Here is a 12,106-nt window from a genome sequence, read left to right as displayed (position 1 = left end):
TAAAGCCGTGTACGGAAAAGGTTAGACGGATTGGTGTTTTGTTTTCTGTAGAAAAAAAGTGTGTACTTTTTCGTTTTTAATTGTTTTGTAGTAATGTAAAACTATTCTATTAAATCTCATATCGCGTGGGCTGCTTTGGTATCGAAAATCAATCATAATAAAATATTTCTCAGGCGAATTGCTATTGATGCTTTGAAAAATAACGCAATATTCAACAAACACCACAAATAAGTAGCGTTTTACACCTTTGGTCTTAGAGAATTTAACAACCAGAGTCACCTTGTCTGTAATTATCTGTAGAAAACAGTCTGCCGTTTTTTGCGGGGGAGGGGCACGTCAAATGTAAGGTCATAATATATTGATTTTGTACGTAACGTACTAGCCATGTCAGATAAACGTCAGTCCATACAATGACTAAGACCATTGGGCGAGGTTTTTGACAGAGGGGTTAAGTCGACTCCGGTTGTTAAATTTATCTACCGTACCTTTGACATGTACCTATATTATTATTGCCATTTAAAAAGCTTTAAATAAATCTCAGTAAGTATCTACTTTCATTAAGACAGAGTCTAATTGAATCAAATTAAGGTTATTACGAAATCTTCTAGAAAATTACACTTATACGTCAAACCAACCAAAGACTAAACTTAATGTGCGTTTATTACATTCATTACATTATTGTTTAAGTAGGCTTATACGACCAATTTTTTTTGAAGAGCTACTTCGCCTGAGAACGTGACGGCGCCGGCGTCTTTCATGTCAAAAAGAGACGTATAACAGGAATATACACTTGCGATTTCACTCAAATTGTAAGGAGTTTTTAACATCTCATGACGGTATTATTCGAGAGTAAATGAGAAATATTTCTGTATTCAGTAAAGTATGAGAATTACCGGAGAGAAAATAATATTACATCTTAAGGTTCTATTCTATTCAGCAGATATCGGAGCTATACTCACCGCAATACCACCCAACTAACATTAGGCGCTAAATATAAGGGTTAAAAGAGATCTACATAAGCGTTTGTTTACTCCAGAGGTTCTATTGATGTTCTAAACATAGGAGTTATAGCCGGCTATAACTCCCTAATACCCCCGGATTGGGCACAATTTTTATTACCTTGAGTTGTAAAACGGCGCCACAATAGTGTTATAGGATGAAATAAGAGGTAGAAGAGCGCTAAAGTAGTGATGTAATAGCGTTGATTAACTACTTAGGATTTAAAAGGGTGCCAAATAAGCGACTATTAACTATTTGAGTAATAGTGTAGGGCCATATAGATGATACTTTCAGCTTTAGATGGTATATTAGCATTTAAAGTCAATATTTGTAACACTCAAGAAGGTAATTGCACATGTTTTCCTTAGCCCTATCTGCTTTGGTTGCAGATGTTTCCATTTTGTATTATTATTCGTAAGCTTGCCCTGTGACAGCTTGAAGTGAAATGTAATGGCGGATAATTAAAAGCAAATAATAATTTTAGTTCACTGATGCCGGTGTTCTCTGGGGATTTATGATGGCGAAATTAATTACACTGTCAATAACTATATGTATTACTAACAAAATTTTAAAGGGCCTCTGATCCCTTGCATATTTATCTGAATATAATATTTTTTTATTTGTGGTCCACCGTATTTAATTTTCGAAAAATTACTCAATATACGTGAAGTCCGGTTTTAAATATAACAATACTAACATTAGTACAATATTGAGCAAAAGTGTCGATTTTTATTGAGTATTTACGGTTTAATTAATAGTTTTTGTTTTGCTTATTGATTGATCGGTCATCTTAATGTGGCGCAATAGGTTTAGGTTGTAAGTAAGACTCTAATACCAGTATAAGATGTACTAAGGTATTGAATAACGCTCGTCTGCGACTACATGATCTATTATGGTGACTCATAACTTCTCTTTTCGACTGTAAGTGATACAAGAGTGTTAAGTAGCGATTGCGATACAAGGAGCTATAAAATACTTTTTATCGCCTGTTTAGAACCTCAAGTGAAAATTGCAGCTGCTTATTACTCATATAGATGTTAAGGTGGTAGAATTCACTTTGAGCTATAACACTAGCGGCTTAAGATGCATTATAGCGGCCAAAACGGCTACTGTGGATCTTAAAGCTATACATGGACCTCTTAAAGACCTTGATGTCACCAGAGCCTGTAAGCTTAGAATATGTAGCTATTCTACAGCCGTTATATGTCTTTAGGTTATAAAATAAGTGCTAAGTGTCGCTTACCTAATTGTTTGTTGGGCAATTGGCGACTGAGGTCATAATGCTATCTCCTTTACCCTTGTTAAGACCAACCAAGAGTGAAAGAGGTGGCATTATGATCTCAGTCGCCAGTTGGCATCGCGGCTACTATAGAAAGTAGTTAATGCCGAAGAGACAATTAATACGGACCAGACACTGCCAATTAAAATTACATTGATATTTCGGGTTATTCGCGGATGGTCTAAAACGCAAAATGACTAGTGTAATATTTTGTCTATATCGCAATTAGTCTACATCGCAAACGGTCTAGAAGGCAAAATGCCCACATTATTTTTTCCATTTTATCTTAACTTTATGTCGTAGACTAATTGCGATATAGACAAAATTTTACTGTAGTCATTTTGCGTTCTAGACCGTCCGCGATTGACCCGATATTTCTTCTTTCCATTTCATTTTTTTTAAACAAAAACACAAGAACACACTTACCCCTTATTCATAAAGCTTTACGGGCCTGATTTAGTTAAATTATGTTTTATCCCTTTCTTACAAATACAAAAGTCAATATGACAGATAAGGACAAACTATTATTAGCTAATTGAGGTTTGTAGCGCGTTTATGAATAAGGGGAAAAGACTACACACACACAATAAGATACAAGTATTAAGTTACTTGGTTTAAGTATTGATGTAAAATAAATGTTCAAGCCAGATACAATTATCGCTTACATAGAAGATTTTATATTTAATGTTAAGTAAACATTGTTTACTTTTTAAAACCATATTTGTATATTTACATTAGTCTATTTAACACATTCAACACCAAGAACCCGACTGTCGGGTACACTGTTCGTAGCGACTACGCGCTACATACGACGAAACCGTGGCTACGCGCTACGAGCGTAACCCGTAGCACTTAGTGGTATTGAATGTGTTAAGTGTATTATGATTGTTATAATCTTATAATTTTGGATATTTAAATGAAATAAATATTATTCTTATACCAAGCAGATGCTTTGATGATGATGAGATCATCATCATCATCATTTCAGCTTTCTATCGTCCTCTGATGAGCATACACCTCTCAGAGTACGGCATTTTTCCCAGTCCTGAGCTAATCCTATTTAGAAGTGACCCGCAATTTTCCGAAAGTCGTCGACCCAAGATACTAATGGACGCCAGGCGCTTCTTTCAAAAGCGGGCACCATTCCCTTAACATTTTGGTGCAACCCAACATTTCAGTTTGGTAATAACGTATCCCACGTCTTGCACCATGGTAAGGCGAATCTCTATATTCATCACTTGGTCGTGATAACTTAATGCCGATCATGGTACACTCTATGGATCTCTGTTTATCAGAACAAAGTGATGTCTGGTCCTTAATACCAATCGACATTCGACGGCTGGCTGGTTGGTGTACCCGCAACAATGTTAATGCAAATAACCCTTCGGGTGGCAGCACCTCCGGTTGAACGGTAGGAGAAATGGCGCGGCCATTTTTTTAAATATGCCTCTGCGTGGCAGAGGCCGCGAGAAGGTTCGGTCATAACAAGCCCGTAATTGGCAGAGACCGTCTCGCGGCATCTGTGCGACGCTGCATTTCGCGCCTAAAATAAAACCGTTAAAACTATGCCTTGCTTGCTCACTCTTGCAAGATGCATTCGTCAATAAACAAGGATGGTATTCCCTAACGGTCGAATTCCCGCGTAAAGCAAAGTTTGTTAGAAATGACGTGATGTTTCTGCCCCACCTCGCCCATTACGCGCCGACCGTCGTCGAGCCGCGAACATTCAAACGGAATACGCACTGATAAAAAGTGAAATAAACTGTGTGAATCGTGTTAAATGTATTGTTTTGTCATAAAGACTGCTTTTTCTACAATCAATTGTTTTTTTTCGTAATTATACGTATTTTTACATGAAAGTAGAAAAGAATTGGTAATATGAGATTAGAACAAGTCTAGCATAATTCACATAAATAGAATAGAATTCATTGGTATACAATCAAAATAACCCATTTTATGCTAAATTCAGTGATATATAGTTTATATATATCATTCATAAATTTTTTTTTGGGAAACGGTCATATTTCTAACACATGCCAAATTCGCGATGATCACCCGTTGAGGCCCCGCCACTTGACGTATATTTTTCCAAAATGGCTGCGCCACTCAACCGGCTTGTTATGTCTGTCCGTCTCGCGGCCACCGCCACTTACCGTAGAGACCTCGAGGAGGACAATGCCACTCGAAGGGATAAGGGTATTTTGTATAAATACATTTAATTAATATGTAAAGCTGAGTCGTTAGGCAGTCTTTCTATTCTTTGCGTATTTAAATGACGCTTTCGTCATCTCGACGGCGTTACTGTATCCCAAAGCGGGATGTTGTACACTGCGACCCGAAGGAAATAAGTGTAGAAAATTATCTTCCTCAAGAATTAACTAGGTATTAACAGTTATGGTTTGACCTTTGTGTAAGCTAAGGTTATTTCGATAGGTCTTTGTTTCATATATTTATGAATCATAACTCTCCGACTATAAAAAAAACACTTTTGTGTACCACCAATACCACCATCCACATTGGAATCGTAATTAAATTGCGGAAGAATGCTTTTTTGAGTTTTATATTGACTGTTACGTCTGTATGCGTGCCAGTTTTAGTAACGATTTATAGTACCTAAATACTGCGTTATTTATGAATTATTAAGTGTCTATTATGTTTTATTAATTAAAAGATATTGCAATTGCTAAATATTGGGTGTCAAATATTTTAACATGATTTGATTAGACGTAGGGTTTTAAATATTGAGTTGAACAAATGTTAACGTTAAGGTAAACACAGCTGCAAAATTGCAGCCCACGAAACAGACCGGGCAGGTCTGGTTAAAATTTTTATTACGAACTAATTCCGTCTATTTTTTTGCAATAATAGAATTGCGGTCAGTGTTGAATATGAGAAAATTAAGACAAAATGTGTAAAGAAACTTTTCATCTACATTAACCATTGCAGAAATATTTTAATTTATACTTTCACATCCCTTTTCCTCCTATAGAGTAAACCTTATTACAATTTTTTTACCTATAACCACAGAGTAAATAATAGTACTAGGTACAGAAGGTTCACTCTCTAACAAAACGCGTCTATTACGACAGATATGACCGCTTGGTAGCGCAAGCGTGAGCAGGCGTTCGCGTTCATTCTATGGCTAGACACCAAAATTGGTGTTTGCCGCATGAACTTGTAGCGACGCGACGAAATCGTAGAGTGAGCCACGCCTGATAAAGTTTCCACTGTACCACATAAATAAAAAGTACAAATAAGATTTGGAGGTATAAAAGCTCTCCAGGCGTTAAAATTAACTGTATAGTAACCAATATCATTAGTCTATCGAAGGCTGCAGTGTGAGTCGAGCCGGGGGTGAAGTGACGCGAGCGTCACTTCTCTCCCAGTTCAGTACCACGCAGCCTCTCGGTTAGGGCGCCGCGTCGTCAGCGAATATTCCGCGAGGAGTGCAGTGTCTCTGTCTGTGTGCATTTGTTTTCTTATTTCTTACCCAATTTAAGATGTAAGTAAAATTGTTAACCTAAATATACAATGTGAAATTGTTATTGTTATAATTGAATTTTACTAATAAATTTACTTTAGAAGCGAACTATAAATAAGTGAAATTTGACAAGATTTATGTTGACAGAAAAAAGTTTTATGTTGACCGAAAGCCCTTTTTAAAGTTTGTTTTGGAAACGATTTTAAATTACGTACGTAGTTGTTAAAGAACAATTCGTTGATAGTTGACTTCTTTATTTTTAAGCAACAAAAAATAAAAGACCTTAAACATAATATTATTATATTTAATTTATGTTTATTTATAATATGCATAAAATTCTGTTTTGAAACGTTTTGTTACTTTATAATTAATTTCTGGAATTATTCAGAATTCATAATATATTATATATCCAAATAAATATAATAAGTGGCAAATAAGTAAGTAAAATTACCTTGACACACTGTCATTCTCTTAACAATAAAGTCGCGTCAAGATCATTTTAAACACCTGGCCCGCTTAGCAACTCTTGCTGCTGACTGTCCCTGTATGAGAATGAAACATTTCACTGAACAAATTAGGACTTACAAATTACAAATTACAAATAATTTATTATCATAAAAGAGTTGTATACATGTGCAGAAAATATCTATCAGACTCCAAACTAGGCTGAGCCTGTATCTTGGAAGTCTGCGAGAGCGATTGACAACTATATTCAATTTTTTTGGTAAGAACAGTGCTTAATACTAAAAATAATTTCTACAGTACAAGCTATAGGATACAAAGTCACTAAACTAAACTAAAAGGACTAATCATGCTATTCAATTTTGACTAAGGGCGTGAGTTTGTGTGGGAAGTGTGTGTGTGTGTGCCAGAAGATGTGTTATGTGGTTAGGTTAAGCCTTCGTTGTCAGTTTTTCCGTCTCAGCATAAGATAAAGTGTTCAACCAATTTGTTACTCTACTTTTGACATTGTGAACGGACAATGATTTTATGTCTATAGCCCTGCAAATATTGTTGTAGGTGTATGGATGTGCGAAGTCTGGAGACTTCCTAGCCAACGCAGACCTAACTGGGGGTAGACGGGCTTTGAAGGTTCTCTTTAGTAGCATCTCCTTATATGACGAAGAGTTAAGTAAGGAACGGTGGGTACGCGTGACTGCTTTTAGGATGTAGAGCTGCCGTTCTCTTAGTAACGATTCGTGGGGAAGCGATAGCGTTTTTTATACAATACTTTTATCACGGCGGCGACTTTATTAAAATGACTACCGTATTTACATTTGCGGAAATTAAATAATTTACATTACTGCATATTTTACATAATTAATTGCACGAGTAATTAGTGACAGTAATTAGTGGCTACTTACTGCAATTATCATAAATTACCATACGGTCGAACGTGTAATAGGGAGTAGGTACGAAATCACTGCACTAGTCCGGGGCTCCTAATGATCTATGGACCCCAAAGGGGTCCGTGATTTGTGTTTCTCTTCAAGCGTCTCAGTGATGAATTGATCGAGTGATTTGCGTTGAGTTCTCTAGAACCCTCTTTATATTAAGGTCGAAAAGTAAAATTTATAAGATTTGGTTATTCGAAGGCGAATTCATATTTTGAAATGAGAATAAGAGTATATTTTGTTTAATACATACTAGGAAAGTACGTACATAAGAATACGAGGTTAGGTAACCATGATTTCACACCACATTCAGAACAGTGTATTTAGTTACATGATCAATATAATTATTGTATATTAAAATAAAATTAATAGTTTATGAAATTTGTTATTGAATAAATATCCGTTTGAACAATAAAAAAAATACTTTTTATTATATAAGCCTATACGGTGTCCCACTGCTGGGCAAAGGCCTCCCCCCTCGATTTCCATTCGTCTCGGTTTTGAGCAATCTCCGGCCAGTCGTTAAGATATGCGTCCAGGCCGTCCCGCCATCTCCGTCTGGGCCTGCCAGCTCCTCGCCCGTCTTGCGGCACCCATACCGTGGTTATTTTGGCCCACCTCTGTGGGTGCATGCGACAGACATGGCCGGCCCAGTCCCATTTCAGCTTGGCGGACTTAGTTCCAACATCAGTAATGCGCGTTTTTGAGCGCAGCGTAGAGTTACGGATTCGGTCAATCCGTTTTACTCCTAGTATGCTGCGCTCCATAGCTCTTTGGCAAACCTTCAATTTGGTCTTTTGCGCCTCGGTGAGTGACCACGTTTGAGCACCGTAGGTTAGGACAGCGACTCGACTGCGATCGCCAACCCGCCTGCCAAGCGTGGCGATTATGGCATACACCCCCCAAAGGGGGAGGCCTATGTTCAGCAGTGGACGTCTTATGGCTGAGATGATGATGATGATGATGAGGTTAGGACAGGCAGAATGCACATGTCGACGAGTTTCCGCTTTAAAGTCAGAGGGAGGGAGGAAAAAAAAAATACTATTAATATAAATTGGCCAGTAAGTATTTATGATCACTAAACTAAGATAAGTATTCAAAATGTTTAAATAATGATTTGATAATTAATTTTTAGTGTATTAGGATATTTATATTTATAACAAGACAGGCCAATAATGCGTGCGTTCGCGATATGCGAATGCATACAGTCGATTTCAAAGATATGTTTTCATATTTGCATCTTATTCCTCTATCCAACATATTTTTGACGTCGACTATACCTTCCTACAGATATAATAGGGAATAAGTAAGGCAATTTCCAGTATATAAGTAAAAATTCAAGCAAATTATTTTTATCCAATAATTTAATGCCGAGATACACGGTGGCTAAAAATAACTGCATTCCCGATGGGAGTCCCAGGGACGTTTTGGGATTAAACTGAGCAACTTTTACTATGGGACCAACCCCGAAATCGCGAAAATAATATTTACCCTCCCATAGAAAATGGACCAGCCAAAATGTATGAAACAGTCAAATTTATTTGACAGGCGGCAATCTAGGTTAGGTTTTTTATAATGTGTTTATATGTATTTTTTATTGTTTTGTAAGTGTTTTTATATTTTACTTTTATATTCATATTATAAATCACCTAGCCTAAGAATTCAAATAAATAAAGAAAATAATAAATAAACATGTTTATTCATTATAAGTTTTAGGTTACATTGTACAGGGTTAGTACCTCTTTTTAAGTAAACAGATACTTCTATTAAGAGGCACCGCTCTTCCTTAGTTGCTAAGTGAACAACAATAAATTATTACATGAATAAAATTAAAAGAAATAATATTAACATTTCAGTGAATAACAAAAGTAGGTACATAATTGACATTTATATAAAAAAAAACGATTATAACGCAACTTGGATGCTGCCTTGTTCCTGTATTAAGCAACGTTGGACTTTTTTTCCTAAGCTAGAAATTTTGAAAGTCTAATGCAGCGAGAAAAAGTGAATTTGCATAGGATTATTTTACTTAGAGTGTAGGGTGGTTTTCCACATTTAAAATTTTGAGAAAATGTAAACTACGTGCTCCTTAATTATGTACGTTGTTTAATGAAAAAGTGAATGTTTGAGCAATTTTAGAAAACATAATTAATTTTTCTTTCCAAAAATTATTTTGTTCTTTTTCATGCTCCGTATCTCTTCTCAGTTTACCTATTTGGGCTCATGTTTACGTCATTGAATCTATTTAGGTTTCACCACCATGTAGCTTTTAGGCGTCTTCAGGGTAGTTATCCTTCGGAGATTTTTAAGGTGATTTTAATCGGATGGTCTTTTTAACGACTTATCACGTATCCATCTCAATAGAGCTGGCTTTGCTGGAGCTTGTACAGCTGTGACTTTAAAGCTCCCTCTAACGCGTTCATTTCTGATCCTATTAATTAAAGCATTTTATTTCAGTCTGGATTCATGCTCTCAATTAGATGTCTAGTTGACATTTCCTGCAGAAATTTAGTCGGCACCATTACTGCAGTGCTGCCTCAAATATCAAAATTGACGTTGCTGTCCAGATTTTTGGCATTTGTGGCAGCAATATCGCGCCGTAATACTACAGCGGTAATGTTGGTGAAGTCTGATACCGAACCATACCTTAATAATGATCGATTGACACAGACAGCCACATACATTGTTAATGACAATCGGCCATACTTCCAAGAACCCAACTACCAATGAATCGGCCTCGTTATTTCCGTGCGATATATTCGTTTTCGCATTTAGATATATGTGTGCGATAGGTATTTTTTCGTGCTTCTATATAAATATATGTTTAATAAAAATGGAAACTATAGGTCTAGATTAAGAGAAGAAACTGTAACAATATTTTTTGTATGACCGTTTGTTTCATATTTAAATAAATAAAAATAAACGATTATACCTTACACGTATTTCGTACATAATAATAATAAAATACTTAAGTCTTCATTATTTTTCTAGTGACTCTATACATTATTTATATGGTATGGTGGATATTATAAAAACGATAAAATATCTCACGCATTGTTTCTTTGAGTACATTTTTGCGTTTAGCTGCAGACACCACTTTTCACAAAAGTCACCTTACCTCAGCTGCCTTTAAATCACGAGAGCTTCTCCCCGCTTCTACTAGAAATTTCATAAATCTTCTGAATATTTATGATCTGTCGCGTCACGGTCTAGTTAATGCCTTCTGTACAAATCTGACAAAACTTCTTTATAAAAAAGCTTCAGCAGTTTTTTTGGAGTATTTAGAGAACAATTTCATATTATTAGTGTCTGGTCTTTCATGATGATTCATTTTTGTAAAACTTTCAGTTTATTTTTGCATTATCGTATGTGATTGATCAAATGAAAGTAATAACAGAAAAATATTTTGAAATTTACGTCATTGTAAAATATATAATTATATATTATATTACCATTTTTAGAGTTCCGTACCCAAAGGGTAAAAACGGGACCCTATTACTAAGACTCCGCTGTCCGTCTGTCCGTCTGTCCGTCCGTCCGTCCGTCCGTCCGTCCGTCCGTCCGTCCGTCCGTCCGCCCGTCCGTCTGTCTGTCACCAGGGCTGTAACTCAGGAACCGTCATAGCGTCAGATGGTGTATTTCTGTTGCCGCTATAAAAACAAATACTAAAAACTAAATAAAATAAATATTTAAGTGGGGCTCCCGTACAACAAACGTCATTTTTCTTGCCGTTTTTTGCGTAATGGTACGGAACCCTTCGTGCGCGAGTCTGACTCACACTCGGCCGGTTTTTAAAATTATGATAAAATCCGGAATTCAAATCTGTTTTCGCTATTAAAATGTATAAGAACAAATTATGGATGATATCGGTTACTTTATATTCAATTCAATGCAATAATCATTTATTTCAAATAACAAAGATTCATAATACATGGTTAGTAACATAATAAATAGCTGTCTAACTTATTCTCTACGTTAGTATTCTTATATCTAAGGTATTTTCACGCCACTGTTCGGAAATGTGGCTATAGATGGTCTAAAACCAAGCTGAAAAGTAGGCAATAGCTGTAGCACCTGAACCACCACTACTACAATGTTCCATTGTTATCATCATCTGTCATTGGTGACGGTTCGCTACAGCAATGAGTATCATTTAAAACATAAAAATCAATAAAAGGTCTTTTTTGGCGCAACTTTTTCCTTCAAAAATAAAATTAGGTTATTTATAGGACCAATTTCTTGTTTGAAAAAAAAAAAGAAATGTCATAACCATTCAGTTCATTTTTTTTTAACAATTATCCATTTGGTTCACGCTTAAGGCGTTTTTTACTTTTTAGCAAAAACGCTTCTAAGTTTAGAGTCGGTTTGAAGCAAATAACAGAAAAACGCCTCTTAAAAGTGATAAAAAAGTAAAAAAGGCGGGGTTTGAAAATACTTACTGAATTGGATAGTGTAAATTGTGTTTGACTAAAAAATACAAGAAACGCGTATCTACGCTCGCTATAAAAATGAGTTCTTCTAGTGAAGAAAATGATATTCTTACGCTGACGCCTACCGAAATTCAAGAGACAGCACAGGCAGTGGCTAGTAATTTGCTACCTGAGAAATCGCGGGCAAGTACTTATAGTTATGCAAATGTTTTCTTATTTCCTCGCAGTAGTCGTGAAAAGCACTATGTAATGCCTCGGCCGGAAACGCTAAAGATGGACTCGTATTATTTGAGGGCCTCCACTAGCGTGTCGGCCCTCAAACGACTCGTCCATCTTTTAGCGGTTTTCCATCCTCTCCTACAATGTACTATTGTACATTAATAACTAAATAAATACTCCATTGCAACAGTGCGGCACATCACTCGACTAGAAGAAGAATTTTTAAGAATTAAATCGGTTTATTTCAAAAAAATAATAGCATTACAATTTCTTAAACCTAGTTACAATCTTTAATATTTAAGAT

General features: G+C 36.0%; 1 protein-coding gene and 1 long non-coding RNA gene across 2 annotated transcripts in view; one reads left to right on the top strand and one right to left on the bottom strand.

The window, feature by feature from the left end:
* LOC134798747 (uncharacterized) overlaps positions 1-12,106 on the bottom strand; it is a 399,895-nt gene that overhangs the window by 125,587 nt on the left and 262,202 nt on the right. The gene's annotated exons all lie outside the window — the stretch shown is intronic.
* LOC134798705 (uncharacterized) overlaps positions 5,762-12,106 on the top strand; it is a 30,818-nt gene continuing 24,473 nt past the window's right edge. Inside the window, exon 1 of the mRNA XM_063771090.1 lies at positions 5,762-5,780. The gene's annotated coding sequence lies outside the window, so the exon portion shown is untranslated. The remainder of the gene's footprint in view (positions 5,781-12,106) is intronic.

Source organism: Cydia splendana, chromosome 17 (assembly GCF_910591565.1).
Source record: "Cydia splendana chromosome 17, ilCydSple1.2, whole genome shotgun sequence".
NCBI lineage: Eukaryota > Metazoa > Arthropoda > Insecta > Lepidoptera > Tortricidae > Cydia > Cydia splendana.
Note: the sequence above shows the minus strand (reverse complement) of the source record. Positions and strands in the feature narration are given on the sequence as shown.